We start from the raw sequence: 21,247 nt of genomic DNA, 5'->3' as shown, positions 1-21,247 counted from the left end.
CAAAATGATGGGAGGCAGGCATAATGCCCTTCTTTATGTCTATCACTACAAAGCTGGGGAACAAGAAGTTGTATACATGTATAGAAAGTTACAAACTACTTGTTTAAATTTCTTCGCAGTGCACAAGCTGCTGTTGTGTCTCATTTCACCAGAGGTAGCTCCCCTGCTTCTACTATCACTATGAAGAAGAATACCTAAAGCAGCATAATGGCGAAAAACTACACAAGCTATGTTAGTCCTTAACACAGAGATCTTGTTTGATTTCAAATACATAGTTATTACTTTGCACTGCAGTGCCCTTCTTGTCACAGTGCTTCTTGCTGAGACACTCTACCTTCTGTGGCATTATAATAGTGTTTGTCAGGAAAATCAGTTGCTTGGCATGATGGTACTGAAAGCTTACAGATTTTTGTTTATGGATGTTACCTACTTCTCAGCAGCATTCACTGTCACTAATAGCTGTAGGGTCTTAGGCTTGCCTCCGATACATGCCCCCCTTTCACCTCAGAATAAAGTGCAGGGAACTGAACGGTTTCCACACCTAGCATCCCTGTCTCCCTTCCAGGAAGACCTAGCTGCCTCTGTACTGCAGTGTGGGGAATTACAGGGTCTGTGCCTTTCTAGATGCCTTTGCCATTCTCCTCAATCATCCCCACATCATCACCAGCCTTTTTAGTTTTAAATAGGGTCTGGCAAGCATCACGGTCTTGCTGAGGAGAAGAAGGGGGGTCCTGTGAGAACTCCAGCCCAGGATGTTATGCAGGAACCGGTTTATTAACAAGAGGGACCCTCCCTCCCTTACTCTCTACCAGCATTTTCCCTGGTGGTGGTGTCACTGCTGCCTGCCCATTGGGGGAAATGTGGGACATGCAAGGGCAAGTCTTTACACCACTGGCCAGTGTGTTGGCACCATACAGTCCCTAACAATCATGATCAGATGCAAAACAACGCACTCATGAATGAAGGATAGATCTAGCCCATGCTGAATAGCCATTGTAAGTCCATGTTCTGTTGGTAGTGCATTTCTGGTCATCAGATCCTGAGAATGACTATCTCATCTCCCTTCTGCCTTCTTATGAGTTTCCAAGAGGTATGGCTTGAAAATTGCTGGAAAGAGAACATTGGACCAGATCTCTTTTTAATGGCAATGTTGGACCAGATAGACTTCTAGACAGAATCTAACATAACAACGTTCCAACATTGCCATTAAAACACACACACAGACACACAAACACACACACACACACATACACTGTATAAGCATGTATAATATGAAAAGATTTGCAGTCCCTGTTTGTTGTATTCGCAATCCCCATCACAAGTGTCACCAAACAAAATATCAATACAGATTGTGACCCTCCAGGGGTGACACTTTCATGAGGCAGAGGGCGACAGTCACCTCAGGCAGTGGATTATTGGGCCACCAGCAAGGTGGCAAGATGCCTTTGCAAAGCCTGCAAGAAGCAAGAGGAGAGACGAGGAGGCTGCTGGCAACCTGCCCTCTTCCTCACCACCCCGTGCCACTTTCAAAGCTTTTCCATTTTGAAGGAGGAGTGGGGCAAGGCAGCATTGGGTGCCTTGTCTCAAGTGCCACAATACCTTTGTTTATAACTCTGCATTTATGTTTTTAACTCTGCACCGTAAGACTCCTGACAAATTAAGAAAAGCAGGATGTCTGCATTTATACTGTAATCAGTCAGATTAGACAAGATTTAAATTGAGTGAATTTGACTCCATGCTATCATGGCAAGGCCCGATCATTGTGATTCAATATGTTCTCATGAATTCACTGCACATCACACTGCTCACACACACATCCCTACCTGCAAATGTTGAACCGTGTTCAGCCTATTGACAATCCAGGTCATTTGTTCATGGCATAACCAACTGCAAAGAGGAATTTTCATTTCGGAGGCCAATTGTATGGTGACAGCCAGTCTCACTCAGTGAGCTATTGTTGCCTATGGGAAGCTATCCATGTGGACCTGCCACCACTCAGGGCCAGTTTCAGCTGGTATCCAAGTGACCATCATTGCATGTGAAGATGGTCTGATTAGGTGCCGTGTTTTGGTTTAAAAGAGAATTTCCCCTCTGAACCTTTCAGTGTTATTGCCTCCTCCTTTAGCTTATTTGTCTTTATTAATCATGTTGTTTGTCCTACAAGCACCTTTGGCATGGTTCAATTGTATGCTTCAGTGATGTCTTGTCAAAAATAAATGAGAAGCTCTCAGGGCAACAAGAGGTAGATGAGATACAGCAAATGTGCATTCACCTCAGATAAATTTATCATTGGAAGTTACAATGTGAAAGGAGACCAAAAGCATCACCCTTCAACACAGCACATTGCTAGTTGTTTACTTTAACCTAAGAGGTCAACCATTTTCTTGTGCATAAGCAGATCTTGTATAAACTGCAATTCTCCCACAAAATGGTAAATTGGCATCTTCTTTTAGGAAATGAATGCTCCTATTGATTTTGAATCCAGTAGGAATATGCAGCTTGCATAAGGTGAGAACACACATGTACAGGTCTTCAGGATCAGCCCTAAAATATTCTTGGAACTTTATATAGAACTCTGTATAAAGTTCCAAGGATAGTGTTAATAGAAGACTTGAGTCCAATTGAGAAATTATGTTGTACAGATGTCAGTACCGATCTACATGTTTTTGTGTGAATGACAATGTAAGCAAACTTGAGTACAGGCCCCTTCAAGTGTACTTATGTTGAACACAACATGTGAATAGGGAACAATTGGGGTAGACATTATACTCATAAGAACATAAGAACAGCCCTGCTGGATCAGGCCCAAGGCCCATCTAGTCCAGCATCCCGTTTTGCACAGTGGCCCACCAGATGCCGCTGGAAGCCACCGGCAGGAGTTGAGGGCATGCCCTCTCTCCTGCTGTTACTCCCCCGCAACTGGTACCCAGAGGCACCCCGCCCCCAAGGCTGGAGGTGGCCTAGAGCCCTCCGACTAGCAGCCGTCAATAGACCTCTCCTCCATGAAGGTATCCAAACCCCTCTTAAAGCCATCCAGGTTGTTGGCTGTTACCACATCTCGTGGCAGAGAATTCTACAAGTTGATTATGCGCTGTGTGAAAAAGTACTTCCGTTTTCTGGTCCTAGATTTCCTGGCAATCAGTTTCATGGGATGACACCTGGTTCTAGCATTTTGTGAGAGGGAGAAGAATTTCTCTCTTTCCACTTTCTCCACCTCATGCAGGATTTTATAGACTTCTATCATGTCTCCCTGCAGTCGTCTTTTTTCTAAACTAAATAGCCCCAGGTGTTGTAGCCTAGCCTCATAAGAAAGGTGCTCTAGGCCCTTGATCATCTTGGTTGCCCTCCTCTGCACCTTTTCCAGTTCTACAATGTCATTTTTTAGATGTGGTGACCCGAATTGTACACAGTACTCCAAGTGTGGACGCACCATAGTTTTGTATATGGGCATTATAATATTAGCAGTTTTATTTTCAATCCCCTTCCTAATGATCCCTAGCATGGAATTGGCCTTTTTCACAGCTGCCGCACATTGAGTTGACACTTTCGACGAGCTGTCCACTACGACCCCAAGATCCCTCTCCTGGTCAGTCACCAACAGCTCAGATCCCATCAGCTCCTTAGTTGTATTTGAACATGGCCATTGAACTGCTGTAGTTGTTCTGTAATTATTGCTACAAATGAACAGCCTCCATATGGTGGCTCTTTCAATCACACCATATGGAGACTCCATTCCATATGGAGACCACATCGTTGTAGCATAAGGAGTGCAATGCACCATATGGAGACTCCATACTACATTATTGTATTACATAATGACTACGGATGTGCATGAAATGGATTTTGCATTTTGCATTTAGACTGTTACTTGCAATTGCTGCATCTAAGGAAATGGATGTGTATCATTTAGATGTAAAGACTGCATTTTTGTATGGTGATATCAAAGAGGATAGAGAGAGAGAGAGAGAGAGAGAGAGAGAGAGAGAGAGAGAGAGAGAGAGAGAGAGAGATGCAGCAGCCTCTAGGTTTTGAGGAGTTAGGTAAAGAAATGCTTGTGTGTAAACTACAGATAAATATATACAGACTTAAACAAGCATCTAGAGCTTGGACTGGTAAATTAAGTCAATTGCTTCTGGAAGAACGATTTAGACAGAGAAAAGCTGATCCTTGTTTGTACTCTAGAAATAGAGATGGAAGATTGACATTCATTCTTATGTATGTAGATGATCTGATTGTTTGTCATCAGGGTGAGAAATATTATGATGAGATAGTGAAGAATTTAAATAAACAAGTAGAAATTAAAGATTTGGGTTAAATTTCTCGGGATACAGATAAAAGGCAAGATAATAGAAGTTTTACACTCAATCAGAGGCAAAATAATAGACTTAATTGAGTGTCTTGGTTTAACAAAGGCAAATGAGATGAGTACTCCAGTGGAAGTGGGTTTCTTAAAGGAGATAGAATCCAATGAGTCTCTGGAAAGCAATGAAAACTACAGAATGGGAATTGGAAAGTTACAGTTCATTACAACTGTATCACATCCCGACATTGCAGCAGCAGTTGGAATACTGTGTAGGAAAATGAATTCACAGACAAAGACGGACAAGATTGCACTTAAAATAATTGCACAATCTTTAAAGGTCTGCACAGCAGATCTGGAATTAGTACTGCCATCATGTGAGCAACCCAAGCTAGTAGGATACAAGGATGCCAATTGGGTTGAAGATAGAGACCACAGAAAGTCAACTAGTAGCAATGTATTTTTCAATGGAGGAGAAGCAATCTCATGGTTAAGCAAGAAACAATCTATTGTAACTATATCTTCAACTGAAGCTGAGTATATATCCATGGCACAAGCTTGTCAAGAGATTATTTGGTTGCATAGACTTCTAGAAGATTTTGGGGTAGTTGCATTGAAGCCTGTTATGATATATGAAGAAAATCCAAGTTGTATTATTCTGTCACAAAATGAGAAGATTACACAGATAAGTAAACATATTGATGTGAAATATCATTTTGTAAGAGAGTTACAAAATACAAATATTATTGATATAAAATATTGTGCTTCAGAAGAAAAGATTGCAGTCATACTGACAAAATCATTAACCAGAGAACAGTTTCAAAATTTGTGGATGGCAACTGGGCTTATTAATTAAGGCATAAGAAAATGGGATGGAGAATGTTGGGATGTATGTGTATACATTGTCTTTGTTCTTGCCACTGATGTTTTGTATTTATATCTGTGTATGGCCACCTAATGGCATAGTGGGGAAGTAACTTGCATAGGGAGCAAGAGGTTGCTGGTTTGAATCCCCCCGGTATGTTTCCCAGACTATGGGAAACACCTATATTGGGCAGCAGCGATATAAGAATATACTGAAAGGCATCATCTCATACTGCATGGTCTCCGAGATGGCAATGGTAAACCCCCTCCATTATTCTACCAAAGACAACCACAGGTCTCTGTGGTCGCCCCGAGTCGACACCGACTCAACGTCACAACTTTACCTTTATAGGCTTAGTGTAGAGTTTAGAATGTTCAGTCATCAGTTCTGTAGACTGATTGGCCAGTTTGTATTTCTTAATGGATGCTTTAGACTGGTTTTTTTTCTCTGTTAGGATGGTCTTTCACTCAGAGTAGGACTGTTTATAATTTGGTAATATTTAAGTAATGGACTTCAATAACTTTGTTCAATAAACTTAACAAGCCTGTTTCAGCATCACTACAGTCCACTACAGTTTCAATCCCTAAAGGATCTAGGTCTAGGATACCTTCCATATCCTACTTCTATTTTAAGATCTTCCTTGGAGAGGCCCTGCTTTTTGTCCCCAGGATAAAAACTGCAGAAGTCCCTACTGGATGAAAGTCACTCTGTCCCTGCCTTACTGTCTTTTATGTTTCATTTTTGTTCCCACTCTTCACTGGTTTCTCATTTTTATCAAGCTTATTTATTAATTTATAGTTAAATTTCTATATGACCTTTCTTAAAATCACCTTGTCTGTTTACAAGAACCGTTAAAAACAATAAAATCCATAATGATTCAGTAGAACAATAAATTACTGTTGTTTTAATTATTTTTGGCTGATTGTTTTGTATATTATGTTTCTATTTTAGCTTTAGTACTGGTTTACTGTTTGCTGCCTGACACAGCCGTTTTGGCCCCCAAAGGTAGGATCCAAATATTTTAATAAAAAATAAAGATCCATTGACAGGTAGTATTAAGCCTGAATTAGTTAGGTGTGATAAAAGTAATGGCTGCCTGACATGGAATTGTTGTGTGGTTAACAAAGTAGTACCTTCTGCCTAAAGTAGTTATTTCCAGTTCTACCCCACAGTGCAAACTGCTAATAAGTGTGAACTCAGCCTAGGGCTGGATAACACCGTCCACATCCAAATTCAGTATGACTGGCCCTGACAAATCAGCCTTTAACCATCAAAGCTGTTCTCATATGTAGTCTAACCCATGGTAGGGAAGCCTAGCATAGGTTAGGCTGTGTGTGTAAGAACCATTTGGATTGGGCCCAATCCCAGCAGGGCAGCATCGCTGGCCCAGCTTTTTAATCCAGCTGTTAGTCAGGGTTAAGGAAAGAGAGTGTGCCATTAACCCGGGCTCTGGAATCATGTGGCTCCTCGGGCTGCATACAGCCCAAGGAGACAGAGAAGGGTACCTAGAGCACCCGTCTCCTGGGGGAATTCCCCAATGCTCTGTGCTTGACATGAGGTGCCTTGTGGGATACCTGGAGGCTGGGACATGTCATCCTGGCTCTCTAGAGGTCCTTCGGTTCATGCTCCCAGCACACCTTTACTAATCTTCTGGATGGAAGGTTGGGTTTGCTCAGCCTCCCCACTGCCGACCCACTCACTTGGACTTGTGAATTGCTGCAGTATTTATTTGTGCAAGAAAAGAACAACATTTTAAAACACATTGGCAACTAAGCCTTCACTGTCATCTGAATTGAAACTGGCATCATCAAGGCATGACAGTGATATAATTATGGCAAGCAACAATATTTTGGAAGATAAACTAACCATTTGTAGAATGTATTTGGAGCCATATGTTTCTCAAACTGACAATTATCAGATTTGTATCTTTTTTAAAAGCTGGCATAAGCTTTTTGGTTTTTGCTCTTTAATGTGCACTAAATGTAATTCAGTATTTTAGTTTCTCTACTTTTATTTGGACCACTGGGGTCATTTTGGTGACATTCTGGTGATTTATTAAATGAGAAAACTGTTTTATGCCTTGGTGAAGTGATTTTTAAAAAATGAACTCGACCCAGTAGAGTAGGTGTTCCCTTCCCCATTAAATAGCAATGAAAATCTGTAACTTGACCAGAAGTTTGTGTCAAATTACATCATCATATGCAAATCCATTTTTTCATTACTGCTGGAGAGCCGAGGTGCCCAACAGTACAGAAAACACTAACATTTTGCCTCTAAGTGCTCAAAGACATAAAGTAAATGAGGCGTGGCTATTGATTGTCTTTGGCCTACATTATCTGCACAGGAACTATTAAGAAGGCTTTTATATCTTCCTTTCATGCCTCATTTTCTCACACTATCTAATGAAGAGCTTTACTTAAGCCATAATGTGCTAGTCTCTAGAAAGTGCATTTTTATGGTGCTAAAAACTAGACTTGTGTATCAAGGCCTCCCCCCTTTTTTACTACTGTGTTTATTGCCTTATTGCACTGTATAGCGTAATAGTATTGGGTACAACTGAATGGGGGAGTTATTTGTTTAATTTATTCTTTTGAGATTTTATTTTGTCCACTCGAAATGAAAATAAGAAAACTGCTTTTCTTGGTATTGAAAAGTGAACCATTGGAGCTAGTGTGAAGACTTGTACTTGTCATAAGCCAAACTCTCAGCTTAGGTGGGGTCAAGCTGGTGATAAAATCTAGCTGAACCTTTTGGACAAAGTATGCATGTCTTTCTCTTCACATCTTTCTGCAGCAGGATCCTAGAGTTCCAGTTCAGGGAGTGGGTTAGACTTCCTCATAAGAATGCAGATTTGATGATGCAGTGTGCAGACAAAGACATAGTGCATCATCAAATCATCTTTGCAAAAGGTGGGAGATGATAAAAAGAGGAGAGTTACCATCATACAAATTTAATTCACACACACACACACACACCCTGCAGTTTGGTCTTGAGAAGGCCATTCACTTGGATTGCAAGGCATGTGGACACATCAAGTTCACTATAGCAGGCATTTCCCACACTAGTGTCTCAGAAGCACATTGCAAACTTGCAGCCAAGAGTTGTGCAGGGAGATGCACTATTTGTATGAAAAAGGGCCACTGCCATTGTGGGAATCATAATAGCCTTGTGTACAACCCTGATATGGATACGCCTTTAGGATATGACTGTCGGGATGGCCCTGCGGCTGGTGTGTGTATGGTGGGATGGCGGGGGGAGAATTGGTTGTCTGGGTACTCTTGAGTGCAACTAGAATGTTAGTGGATCTTCCTCTGGCTCAGTGACAAGTTGTTCAACACTAGTGTTTAAAAAATTGCCAGAGACAGAGTGGAAATTAATTTAGCTCTGCCTCCATAGATGCAAGTACACAAGATGCAGTTGTTGGAATTTGGGAGGAGAGCTCAAACTATTGTTTTATTTGGCCAGTGCAGGGGGAAAAATCTAATCCCCTTTGGTAATTTTGAAGAAGACTGGCCTAGCTTCTGGCCAATATGATTCAAATCACAGTGCCTCTGTAGAGTATCATGAAGTATGCTTTAAGTCTTTTCTAAAGCTGTGCCTCTATATTAAGGGTTTGGTCTTGCATTAATTGCCTGATCCGATAGCACTGACTGCCCCAACAAATGCACTATCATTGATAGAAGTTCCTTTTTTTAGGATAAAAATACAAGCTTCTTTAAAAAAAAACAAAAAACCTTACCCTTTCTACAGTGCAGTCAGTTTCTTCCAAATATATGTTGTCAGATTGTTCTCTTTTTACCTCCTGTGGGCCTTAGACAATCCCTTTCTGAACTGTCTTCTTTTTCTCCCATTTTCTTGAAGTTCTCTGATATATCAAACCAAAACTGAGATGCTCAAGCAGTATCCTTGAGCTGCATTTTCCTTTACAGGGATTTGCCTCACCAACAGCCCTTTTTTCCAAGCACGCTGATGTTAAGCTGCCAAACTCTGAGCTCAAATTGTGGCCCCTGAGGTTCAAGCCAATTAGTCCACCAGCTTTTCTACTTAAACAAGTATCCAGCATCTTGGGAAAAAGGGAAAACAGTGTGGATCACTGAAGCAGGAGGTCCCCAGAAATATCTGTCATGCACAAGAACACTGAATTAGAAAATTAATATGGTCATGAACTGTTGAGCTAGTTTTCTTTTTAACCCCCTCCCCATAGCTTCATACTTCTAAGACCTGTAAAAGCATAAGAAATATTTTTCAAACAGTATTTGCCTCTGTGTCCTGCACCAAGTAATCACTAAATGGTTTGATTTCATAGCTTGATATGCCTCAGGCTCCTTCAGATCTGTTTTATAGGGATGTGCAAACTTGATTTGAAGCCAGCATGTTGCTTCAAATCAATTTGATTTGATGTTTTGATGGTGTGGGTGGGAACAGACAAATCCACTTCAGTCCAATTCAAAGGCGTCATTTCAAATTAGTCCAAAGATTCAGCCCATCCCTCCTCCCCACTCCTCCCTAATCACCCAACCCCGTACTTACAGTACTTATCAGGCAGGAGACAAAACAGGCTTTATTTTAATTTCATTGGATAATTGAGAAAGCCAAAGAATACCAGAAAGAAGTCAATATGTGCTTTATTGACTACAGAAAAGCCTTTGATTGCATCGACCATGTCAAGTTGTGGAATATCCTTAGGAAAATGGGCATCCCAGAACATCTCACTGTTCTCATGAGAAACCTGTACACAGGACAGGAAGCCACAGTTCAGACGGACCATGGTGAAACAGACTGGTTCCAGATCGGCAAAGGAGTAAGACAAGGCTGTGTACTTTCTCCTTCTTTATTCAATTTATATGCTGAGCATATACTGAGAGAAGCTGGATTGGAAGAAGATGAGCATGGTTTGAAAGTTGGAGGAAGAAACAGCAATAACCTGCGCTATGCTGATGACACCACTCTGATAGCTGAGAATGTGGATGATCTGCAAGCTCTAGTAATGAAAGTCAAGGAGCACAGTGAAAAGATGGGACTGCAACTAAATGTAAAGAAGACTAAACTGATGACAACAGATACAGGAACCAGCCTCAGAATTGATAAAGAAGACACTGAAGTGGTAGATAGTTTCTGCCTTTTAGGATTGACCGTCATTAGTAAATGATCCAGCAGTCAAGAAATACGCCACAGACAAGCATTTGGTAGGGTTGCAATGAAGGCTTTGGAAAGGATATTTAGACGCCATGACGTGTTTACACATACAAAGATTAGAATTGTTCAGACAATGGTTTTTCCCGTGACATTCTATGGATGCGAAAGCTGGACACTGAAGAAGCAAGACAGAAAGAGTATTGACACTTTTGAACTTTGGTGCTGGAGAAGACTTTTGAGGATACCATGGACAGACAGACTGGATCATAGAACAAATCAATCCAGAATTTTCACTCGAGGCACAAATGACAAGGGTCAAACTATCATACTTTGGACACATTATGCAAGACCCAGCTCCCTTGAGAATGCTGGGAAAAATTGAAGGAAAGAGAAGAAGAGAACGACCAGCAGCTAGGTGGATGGACTCGATTATGACAGCAGTGAATACACCACTGAGAGACCTTAAAGGCCAAGTTGAAGAGAGACCATCCTGGAGAGAATCTGGTCGCTAAGAGTTGACACCAACTTGACAGCACTCATTCAGTCAATCAACCTATCAATTAATCAATCAAGGAAAATGACTTTTCTGTGGCCATTGGTAAAAAAATCCTTACATGGTTTGTCAAGTACGTAAAACTAAGCCAGTGATAAGAACTGTTAACAGTTTCCAAAACTCCATTGCCAACATAGTTAAAAGATATAGTAAGTTGATTTGCCAAGCAGGACAAGCACCTGCAGTTCTCAGAGAAATGCTGATATTTTCCTACAACCTTCCCATTATATCTGAAGACATTACAGGGTTACTGGTTCAGCCTGTGGAGATGTTTGTAGGAGAAAAAGGGCAAATGGCATGTCAAGGCTGGCATTCTTGGTGGAATTAACACAGAAAGAGACAAGAGTGAGAAAAGCAGAGGTGGGAGGGTTATGAAAGGTCTCTCTTAGGCAAGGGTAAGGCGCTTGGAGCTAATGAGGAGGAGGAAATGTGTGCAGAGAGAGGTGTCAAAATCTGAGTGAAGAATTTGAGACAGCTGGCAAATGGCAGTTTCAGAGCTAGAGAAGTGGAGTAGCTGGTTTTCTCTAATGGACCTTCAAGGAGTGAGAAGGAAACAAGGGCAAGTTTTCATAACACTTTCTATAATCTCACACAGGAAAGAACTCCATGAGCTCCAAAGTCATGTCCTTACTATTGTAATCCTAGGAGGGTGAAGACGGGAAAACTGAGTATCTTAAATCATATTCAATTTTATTAAATGCAATTAATGTATTAGTACTTTTGTTTATAGTATTTTATGTATTGTTCCTGGACAGAATTTCAGCCCTACCCTGAACAGCTGTTTATGGACTACAGCTCCCATCATCCTCAGCCACAGTGGCCAGTAGTTAAGTATGATGGGAACTGTAGTCCAACATCTTCAGGAGGGCCAAATTTGTTCAGCCCTGAACTATACCAATGCAGCATATCTCTATTCGGGGGCTTAGCGATGGTTTAATAGTGAGGGGGATAAGTGTCCCTGGGCCCCTGAGGAAGAGTGAGCCTGCCACAACTTGCTCTTTGATCTCCCTCTTGCCACTCCAAAGAAGAAGGCAGTGGGGGGCAGGGGTGGGCAGGGGCCCATCTTCAACTTTTTGTCCCAGGGACCATTTCAACTTTACTATGACCCTGCCCAACATCAGCTGAGGAATAGATTCCAAAAGCATTACTCATGTGACGATTAAGGGCCAGTTTACACGCAAATGATTTCTGCTATAATATTCTTCAGAAGCAGACATAAATTTTGCTCTAGTTGAACTGAAATGATAATCTAGAATCACCTTCATGGGGAGATCATTAAAGCTACCACATCAAGAAAAAAAGTAGCTTCCCTTGAAACTGATGTGATAAATTCCCCTTTTGAGAGCTTGATTACTTTATAAATTACACCACAGCCACAAGAAGAGCCCTGCTGGATCTGGCCCAAAGCCTATCTAGTCCAGTATCCAGTTTCACACAGTGGCCCACCAGATTGCTCTTGGAAGCCCACAGACAAGAGCTGAGGGCATACCTTCTCTCCTGCTGTCACTCGCCTGCAACTGGTACTTAGAGCCACCAGACTAGTAGTCATTGATAGACTTGTACTCCATGAAGCCTTTCTTAAAGCCACATCTTGTGGCAGAGAATCCCATAGGTTAATTATGCATTGTGTAAGAAAGGATTTCCTTTTGTCGGTCCTAAATTTCTTGGCAATCAGTTTCATGGGATTCCTGGTTCTTGTGTTATGCGAGAGGGAGAAAAATTTCTCTCTCTCCACACCATGCATGCATGTGTGCACCATCTTACCCCTCAGTAGTCTTATTTTCCTCTAAACTAAAAAGACCGAGGTGTTGTAGCCTTACCTCATAAGGAAGGGTCTCTAGGCCCCTGATCATCTTGGTTGGCCGCCTCTGCATCTTCTCCAGTTCTATCATATCCTTTCTGAGGTATGGTGACCAGAACTGTACACAGTACTCCAAATGTGGCTGCACCACATATAAGGGCGTTATGATATTAACAGTTTAATTTTCAATCCCCTTCCTAAAGATCCCTAGCATGGGCCTTTTTTTAAATAGCTGCCACACAGAGCCTTTTAGAGTTCCTCACAATCTGTTTTGGATTTTACTACCCTAAATAGTTTAGTTGTCATCTGCAAATCTGGCCACCTCACTGCTTACCCCAACTTCTAGATCATTTATGAATGCTAGGAAGCAATGGTCCAAGTACAGATCCCTGGCGGAGGCACTTTTTACTGTCAGTTTATTCCTACCCTCTGTTTCTTGTCCTTCAACCATTTACCAATTCACATACAAACCTGTTCCCTTATCCCATGACTGCTGAGTTCACTCAAGAGCCTTTATTGGGGAAATTGGTCAAAAGCTTTTTGGAAGTCCAAGTATACTATGCCACGTGCCTGTTGACACTCTCAAGAACTCCAAAAGGTTAATGAGGCAAGACTTGCCCTTGCAGAAGCCATGCCTGTTCTCCTTCAGCAAGGCCTGTTCTATATGTTTAACAATTTCATCCTGAAGTATGCTTTCCATCAATTTACTCGGCACAGAAATTAAGCTAAGTGGCCTGTAGTTTTCTGGATCCCACCAGATCTCTTTCTAAAAATCGGTGTTATATTAGGATTACATTACATATTTTTGCAAGGAGGTCAGCAATTTCACATTTGAGTTATTTAAGGACTCTTGGGTGGGTGCCATCTGGCCCTGGCGATTTCTTAATTTTAATTTTTCAAGACAGTTTAGAACATCATCTCTTGTCATCTCTATCTGACTCAGTTCAAGATTGTGTGGCAATCCAGGTGACTTTGGAAAGGAGAGTACTGCATCTTTCCCCTGATTCAGAATAACTGTTTCCTACAAATGTTACTGAAGCAGCTAGATAGAGGTAGCTCCCACATTGCTCAGGTAACGTGTAAATCAATCCTATATCAGCCCTAAGCAAGCACCCAATATGATCTGAAAGACCATTTATGATGGTGAACCTTCACAGAAGGCAGTATGATTAGCATATTATTAACAGACTAGTATTTTTCAGCCCGTTAAATTAACGGGCGCTAGTAGCCTTCTCCGCCCTCCCGCAAATAACTTTCAGTGGGGGGGGGGCTGCTCCCTGCGCGGTTCTGTGAGGGAGTTGACCTGAATTGGACATGACCCCCAGCAAAAGAAGGGCAGAAGGGAAAGCAGGAACCCTTCACTTCCTGCAAAGCGCATGCCCAGAAGTGGCGCGCATGCTCATAAAAGCAAAGCGCTCCGCTTTGCTTGTTCTTCTTGCCTGGCAGCAGCTCCCTGCTGGGCCCAATGCTGCTGCTTGAGGGAGGCGGAGTGCTCCGAGTGTGCCAGGATGGGCGGGGTGAAGGGAGCGGGGGGAGGCGGGGCCTGTGCAGGGAGTGACGGCGGCCAGGCCAGGATGTGCTTGGCATCATCCTGCAGCGGCAGCAGCTGCGGCACCAGCAGGACAGGCGGCAATCGCAGCAGCGCCAGGGACCTGCCCGCCTCCTCCTCCTTGCTCCTGCCACAGCCGCGCTAGCGCCTGCTGCTCATCCCACCGCCGCGCTCCGTGTTACCGCCTTCCTGGCTCTGCCTCCGGCCCCTCCTCTCTCGCCTGCAGAGGGTCCGGGCTGCTGCTGAGCCTCGCAGTCCCCTCCCTTCGGTCCTTGCTTCTTTCTCATTCGTGGCGGCGGCGGCTGCTCTTCCTCTTGGGCTTCCATGGCGGCCCTGGGCAACATCGTGTCCGTTATGGTGAGCAAAACCAAGACCAAGAAGAAGCCTTTCGTGGCCCAGGAAGTCATTCCCCTCCTCTGGCCGAGGCCATGGCTCTGCCGCCACCTGCCCCCCCGCCGCCTCGGCCGTTCCGTGTCTTCTGGCGAGGCCGCAGCTCCGCCGCCGCCTCGGCCGGCTTCCCCCGCCGCCTCATCTCCCTGCCCGGCTTCGGCGGCGGCCGCTTTTCCTCGGCCCACCGCTTCTCCTCCTCCCGGCCAACATGGCTGCCTGGTGCCTGCGGTCGTGTCTCCCTCGGCGTGTTCTGGGCATGCGCTCCGTGCATGCCCAGAACAGCCGAGGGAGACATGGACGCAGACACCAGAGACACGGGCGTACACTCTAGGGCTTTATTATATAGGATGGTTGAATCCTACACAAGGGTTGAATCCTAACCCCTGCTAACTTGGCAAAGAGGCATCTTTTAACGTGGTGATTCTCTTTATTTAGTAGGGGGAGAGTAACTGGCCCTATCCACCCCCAGCACAGTACTTCTAGTGACTGTTGCTGGTGTCTATCTTATGTTTCTTTTAGATTGCGAGCCCTTTGGGGACAGGGATCCATCTTATTTATTTATTATTTCTCTGTGTAAACCGCCCTGCCATTTTTGGAAAGGCGGTATAGAAATTGAATTAATAATAACAACAACAACAAAATACAAAGAACTACAAATTGAAATTGAAAGGCTGTGGCAGAAAAAGACTAAAATAATCCCAGTGGTAATTGGCACCCTAGGTGCAATTCCAAAACGACTTGAAGAGCACCTGAACACCATAGGGGCCACAGAAATCACCATCAGCCAGCTACAAAAAGCAACTTTACTGGGAACTGTGATGATATCTATAATAACAGCAACAACATTGATAATAAAATTCAGCCATCCCAGGTCCTTGGGAAGGACTCGATGTCTGGATAAAACAAACCAGTCAATAACACCTGTCTGACTGTGTAAACAAGAAATAATAAGATTCATCCATATAATACATGCTGTGCCATTTGCTAGCTGAAATTAGCATTCCTCTGGATTAAGGGAGTAGGGTAACTCCTCGTGTTGATAGCAAATTAGTCGCAGAATAAACCTTTCCCCATGCAGTCCTATGTTAGCATATTCTATTAAGGAATTCCATAAATTTGAACTTCACAATGGACTTTTTCCTATATCCTATAAACAAAGTTTTAAAAGTAGATATTACAAATCTGTAGATTTGTAAAAATTGAATTAATAATTAATTAATTAATTCAAATTAATCAAATTAAGAAATTGAATTAATAATAATAAATAATTTATAGTGCATAATCCAGAATCTAACACCAAAATGTGAGTAATCTATTATGTTAGAATGTCTTGCCGCAGTTCCATCTCAGATGCACAGCTCACAAGACACATGTCTCTTATTCCAACGTTAACTATATACTGCCCTTGTGGGATTGGGATGAGGTTGGGTATGTGCCTGGAACCATATCTGCTGTAGACTGTTGCTGAAGCTGCTGACTTGAGCAGACCCAGGGTGTAAAATAGAACCTGGAGTTCAGCACCAGGGGGCCACAAATTTAGGATTAACTCACTAGCCAGTTTTGCTGGCTTTGTGCTTGCCCCCAATCCCTTCTCTTCCCACAAATCTCTTCCAGCACACAGGCAGAAGGCTTAAGAGAGAAACAACTCTTCTCTCATTTACACTGGGATATGAAGAAGGTCAGAAACAATGAGAGCCCTTTCTTATTGCTCAAAAGGGGTCCCTGCTGTTCCTTACCTTCTGAAAAATGTCATTGGAACTTTGGCCTCTGGGTAGGAGATCTGTGTGGTACTGGGTGTCCTGATCACTGAGGTGCCAAGGGCACTTACCACTGGTGAGCTGGCAAGTGAATTTGTGGATGACTGGCATGAACTGACTTGTTGACCAGGCAAGTTCAAATTTCTGAGATTTACACCTGGCCTGACCAGTCCAGAGACCTCATAATGCCTGCCATTCTCAGGGCCTTATCTTTCTGTTTGCCTGAAGAGGGCTCCACATTCCAAGCATACACAGCCCTGAAAAGATTGCTAGGCTAGGTCCTGGCTTCAGACAGGAAAGCTGCTGGTTCGGGCAGCAAATGGTGTCATGTGGTCCCAGCACTCAGTAGCTGTTAGGCACATTTGGAGCATCTGCTCCATTCTTAGTCATTTTAGGCTGCACAGCAGCAACAGTGCTGACCCCATTAGTTAAACAAGCACAAGAATGGTTGCTATAGAAGACTTCTTCTAGAAACTTTGTGGACAGTTGCACTGTGTGGAGATGGGAGGGGAATTGCAAAACATTCTTGGGAAGAGCGGTTGCTTTATGAAAGCCTTGAACTATATGGGACCATGAATTGGGAATGTGCAGAGAATAAAATAAGAACATGCTACATCTGTCTACAGGCTCCCCCGAGGCAAACTCAGTGAAGTGAAGTTCCCGTGTCTCCGCTGAGCCTCAGAAACTTCTCCATGTCAGAAACACACTGAGGACGTTTTTGCTGCCTTTGCAGTTCTTTCTCATCAAATTCCTAAGCAAAGTAACAAAAGCTGTCTCTCTGGATATAAATAATGCAGTTGTTTAGAAAATGGGATGCAGGGATCTCAAGTAGCCCAGCTCCTATTAGAATTACAGTGCAAGCAGAAGGCTGCGTTTGGGAGGGAATGTTTTGTTGCTCAGTGCTGTGAAATAATTTGCTGAGACAGGAAACTCCTAGGATACAAAGAGTGTCGCACCTCTAACCTTGATTAGAATAGAAGGTACATATTTAACCACAGTCGCTTGGGTCGCTTCTTCAGTGACTCAGATAATAATCCCAAAAAGGTTTTGGGGAGTTTCTCTCTTAGTTTTTGCTTCCCAGCACAAAGCTAGTGTTGAAGATATAATACAGATTTCACTGCAACTCCATGATGGAACTTGTGTTATTAGACCCAGCTCTCAATACAACACATCAGTTTCACGAGGGGGTCACAGCACATCTGTCTAGCTGTCATGTCAATATCTCACTGAGTGCCTGCTGCAATTTCTCAGCTTCTTTATTTATACTGGAACTCATTTAGTTTGATCCAAAACCTATTTCCAAACTGCCTGTTCTACACACAAGCACGCACACAACATTTTATCAACTGTCAGTCCATCTTTACAGATGTCAAGTTCAGGTGGAATATTTGTGGTGAGAAGAATGCAGTCTGCTGAGGCGGTGATGTTTTTCAAGGAAAGAAAACAGTCTTAATACTCAAGCAGACTTATGACATTTGCACAAAATGCCTCATTCCAAATCTCTGTTAATTAGTAGTCTTATTCAGACGTTATGTTGTACGAGTGTACAGATGTCTGTGCACAAGGACATGTTTTTGTGTGAATGACTGTGGCCAGACTCAGACGTAACACAAAGCCAGATGTTGGTGACCCCATGGTTTCAATTTGAAACTGTAAACCACACCACAGATGTTCATCAAACCGCAGCCCACAAACCTCCTGCTGCAGGAGAGGAGAGTCTCTCCCTGCTGCTCGGCCAATCTCAGCAAGCTTCATGGCCAGCCTTTGGGCAAAGCATCAAGACGTCAATGTGGAGCAGCTGCGATTGGCCATGATCTTGAAGGGTGATGCTGAGCATTTTCAGAGTGGTCCGCCCACCCTCAGCATGCAAAGGCCATTTAAGTCCCTTTAAATTCTATGCCATGCTAGTGCTTCTTCTGACAGCATTGGCACCGCTGTCCTACAAAGAGTTCTGCACCCAAATAGTCCCACACAAGCACAAAAGGAAGTGGGGGGGCTGGTTGGAGCACTATTTCCCCATTACCCTGGAAAGGGAGAGGAACATTGAGACTTCCTAGGAGGGAATATATATATGTGGGAGGGCAAAGGATGCGGGAGGGGGGTCTGTCCCGCCGTGACCTAGGGGGCTGTTGTGAGGGATCAATTTGTCAAAGCAGTTCATGCAGGCCAAACTACATTTCCGCTCTGCTGGCAGATTGCTGCTGGTGGTCTTTTCCTCTCATGAGAGGGCCTCTCTGCTGTGACCCCTCAGTCTTCCTTCAGACTGCATGCTCATGAATTAAGCTAACCCACCAAAGGGGTCCCACTTGTGTGGGGCCCCCAGCTCTCCATGGTAATTGCTGCAAAACCCCTCCCCTGTGAAGCCTTGCATGCACCCAAAGAAGAATTTTACACCCAATGAGTCAGAGCCAGGTCGTGTGTTTAGCCAAGGGGAACTCTGGGTGTGGTGGACCTATAAAATCCACTTAAAATTCTCCAGACTCAGTTGGGTGTTGCGCCATACACAGATCTGTTGGTGCAGGGAATCATGGGAGAGGGGAACCCCGTTTTTCAGCAAACCTTGGAGAGCAGTGTTACCATTTCAGGGCACAAGCAAGGGTGCACATGTCCACATGGTGGGTGGGCTGGCAGGGGGAATGCTTTGACAGCTACTTGATGGCAGTTGCCAATACAGGGAGAGCAGTTGCTGGGGTACCCTTCCCCATGGTTTTCCTGCATATAGCAACACTGGCTGAATATAGAGCCAATGGCCTGGCATTCTCATGAGAGCAATCCATCAGAACACAGGATATTTTGCCATCAGGCATCATTACAGAATTTGCTCAGCAATTCTCTCCCTTCCCCTCGGATGGTCCTTCTCACGGGTTGTAAGGAGGTGTCCCCTTGGCCTGGCACTCTCTTCATCCTGGGTTGGCCTGCTCCTTCTGTTCTTCTGTAGCTTCTGAGCAATCCGGCTGGAGCACTGCTGACTCTGGTGAGCGGCTGACCCAGGGCACCCTCCCATACCAAATGTTCTGTTCTCGGTGCTGTGATGGGATGCCCTGCTTATGTTGCCACCTGGAGTGCTTGTGTTTGTGAACATACATCATTGCTGCTTCATTCTTGGGGAGTAAAGTACTTAGTGCCCGACCTGTTATCTCATCCCCTTTCCCTCCTGCTTGCCAGGAAGGTGGGTGGGGGGGAGCAAGGAACAAAGTAGGAATGCCCCTGTGTGACTGTGCTGCTCTGCAGGTGGACGAGCTTGGGATGAGATGTGGCAGCATCCCTGTTGCTGGGCAACTGCACTGCTGGATTGGAGACAGCGGGCGGGGCTGATGCTTGGAGAGGCAGCCAGTGAGAAGCACCGCAGGCATGGAGCAGTTGTGATCCCGTGTGCATCTGTGCCGCCACCTCTATGATTGTGGTTTGAAAATTGGCATGAAACCATGGTTAGGGTGGTGATTGGGTTTGGATGTAACCCTTTGGCAGCCAAACCAGGGGTCTCGGTGGTGAACCTTTGTGCAAACCAAAGGTTCAATTTGGAGTCTGGCGAGGCAAACTGGAGGTTGCTTTTGTCGTGAAACTGAGCTTTGATGAATTCGGACATACTGGAGTTCCAATCTCTACCCCATTTTAACTCCAGTTTTGTGTTACGTCTGAATCTAGCCTGTAGCTGTGTTCATTTCAAAACTGAACTTAGGTACAGGTTCATCAGATGCATGGCACAGATAGGAAGCGTACTCGTGTACTTTAGGGATGTGCATGAATGTTTCAGTGGGGAGGGGAGTGGTACCTTTAAGCATGAGTAAAGCATGTCCTTACCTGCTCCTTCACTGCCCCGCCACTTTTCCGAGCACAGTGACACTCAGAAATCCGCATGTGGCTATGGGGCTTCAGCCAGCAGCCTGCACACAGTGGCAGGATGCATATGGCCACTGACATGTAAGGACCTGCTTTACTCATGCTTAAAGGTACCGCTCCCCACCGCCACCAAAACTATTTGGCAGGCCCTGCTGAAAGAATTGAACACTTCCCTACTGGATGTACCAGATCATTTTTTGCACGTCTCTACTGTACCTGTGTTCAACACAACATGAATAATTGTATCTGTGCACAACTCTGTTCCTGTATACACTCTACACGTGTACAAGTGTTTAACATAACAAGGCTATGAACACAATTGCAAGGGTGAGCAGGGGCGAAGGCTCTGCAGAACTAACCTTCCCCCCAGACAATTCTCCCTCACTGGTGGGAGCATGAATCATGCTCCCACGTGATTTGTGCTGCTTGGAGTAGTGCAAATCTCCAGAGGCTGGGACAATGCATACTGGCCTCTGCATATTCCGCAATGCACTGTGTGATGATTCCACAATGCACTGTGTGATGATTCTGCAATGCACTGTCCACTAGAGGAATCCCCCAGGAGTGGCGAACTCTAGATGCCCAACTCTGTGGGTGCTTCGGCTTCATGCAGCCTGAGACCCACACAACCCTGGTGCCAGGGTTAAGGGTGCACCCACGCCCATAACCCTGTCTAAAGGCCAGGGTTGAAAACGGGGCTAGACGGGTGGACAGCACTGGGATTGACCCAGATCCAGGCTGGGCCGCTCATGTGAATAGTCTTAATAGCACTTACATTTATATACATTTATATACAGCTTTATAGCCGAAGCTCTCTAAGTGGTTTACAATGATTTAGCATATTGCCCCCAACATTCTGGGTACTCATTTTACCGACCTCGGAAGGATGAGTCAACCTTGAGCCCCTGGTCAGGATCAAACTTGTAACCTTCTGGTTATAGGGCAGCAGTTTTACCACCGCGCCACCAGGGGCTCATTTATGAAATGTAATGTGTGAATAGGGCTAGTATGTAGCCCTATTTGCATATCAGTCCTCTTCTTTCTTTCCATGTACCT

General features: G+C 44.1%; 1 protein-coding gene across 11 annotated transcripts in view; it reads left to right on the top strand.

Moving 5' to 3' along the window:
• The window catches only part of LINGO2 (leucine rich repeat and Ig domain containing 2), a 937,252-nt gene that overhangs the window by 502,975 nt on the left and 413,030 nt on the right, over nt 1-21,247 (top strand). For 5 of the 11 annotated variants that reach the window (XR_008316636.1, XM_053298205.1, XM_053298204.1 and 2 more), the window contains one exon: nt 6,117-6,170. The exons of the other annotated variants lie outside the window; for them this stretch is intronic. The gene's annotated coding sequence lies outside the window, so the exon portion shown is untranslated. The remainder of the gene's footprint in view (nt 1-6,116; nt 6,171-21,247) is intronic. 11 annotated transcript variants of the gene reach the window in all.

Source organism: Hemicordylus capensis, chromosome 2 (assembly GCF_027244095.1).
Source record: "Hemicordylus capensis ecotype Gifberg chromosome 2, rHemCap1.1.pri, whole genome shotgun sequence".
NCBI lineage: Eukaryota > Metazoa > Chordata > Lepidosauria > Squamata > Cordylidae > Hemicordylus > Hemicordylus capensis.
Note: the sequence above shows the minus strand (reverse complement) of the source record. Positions and strands in the feature narration are given on the sequence as shown.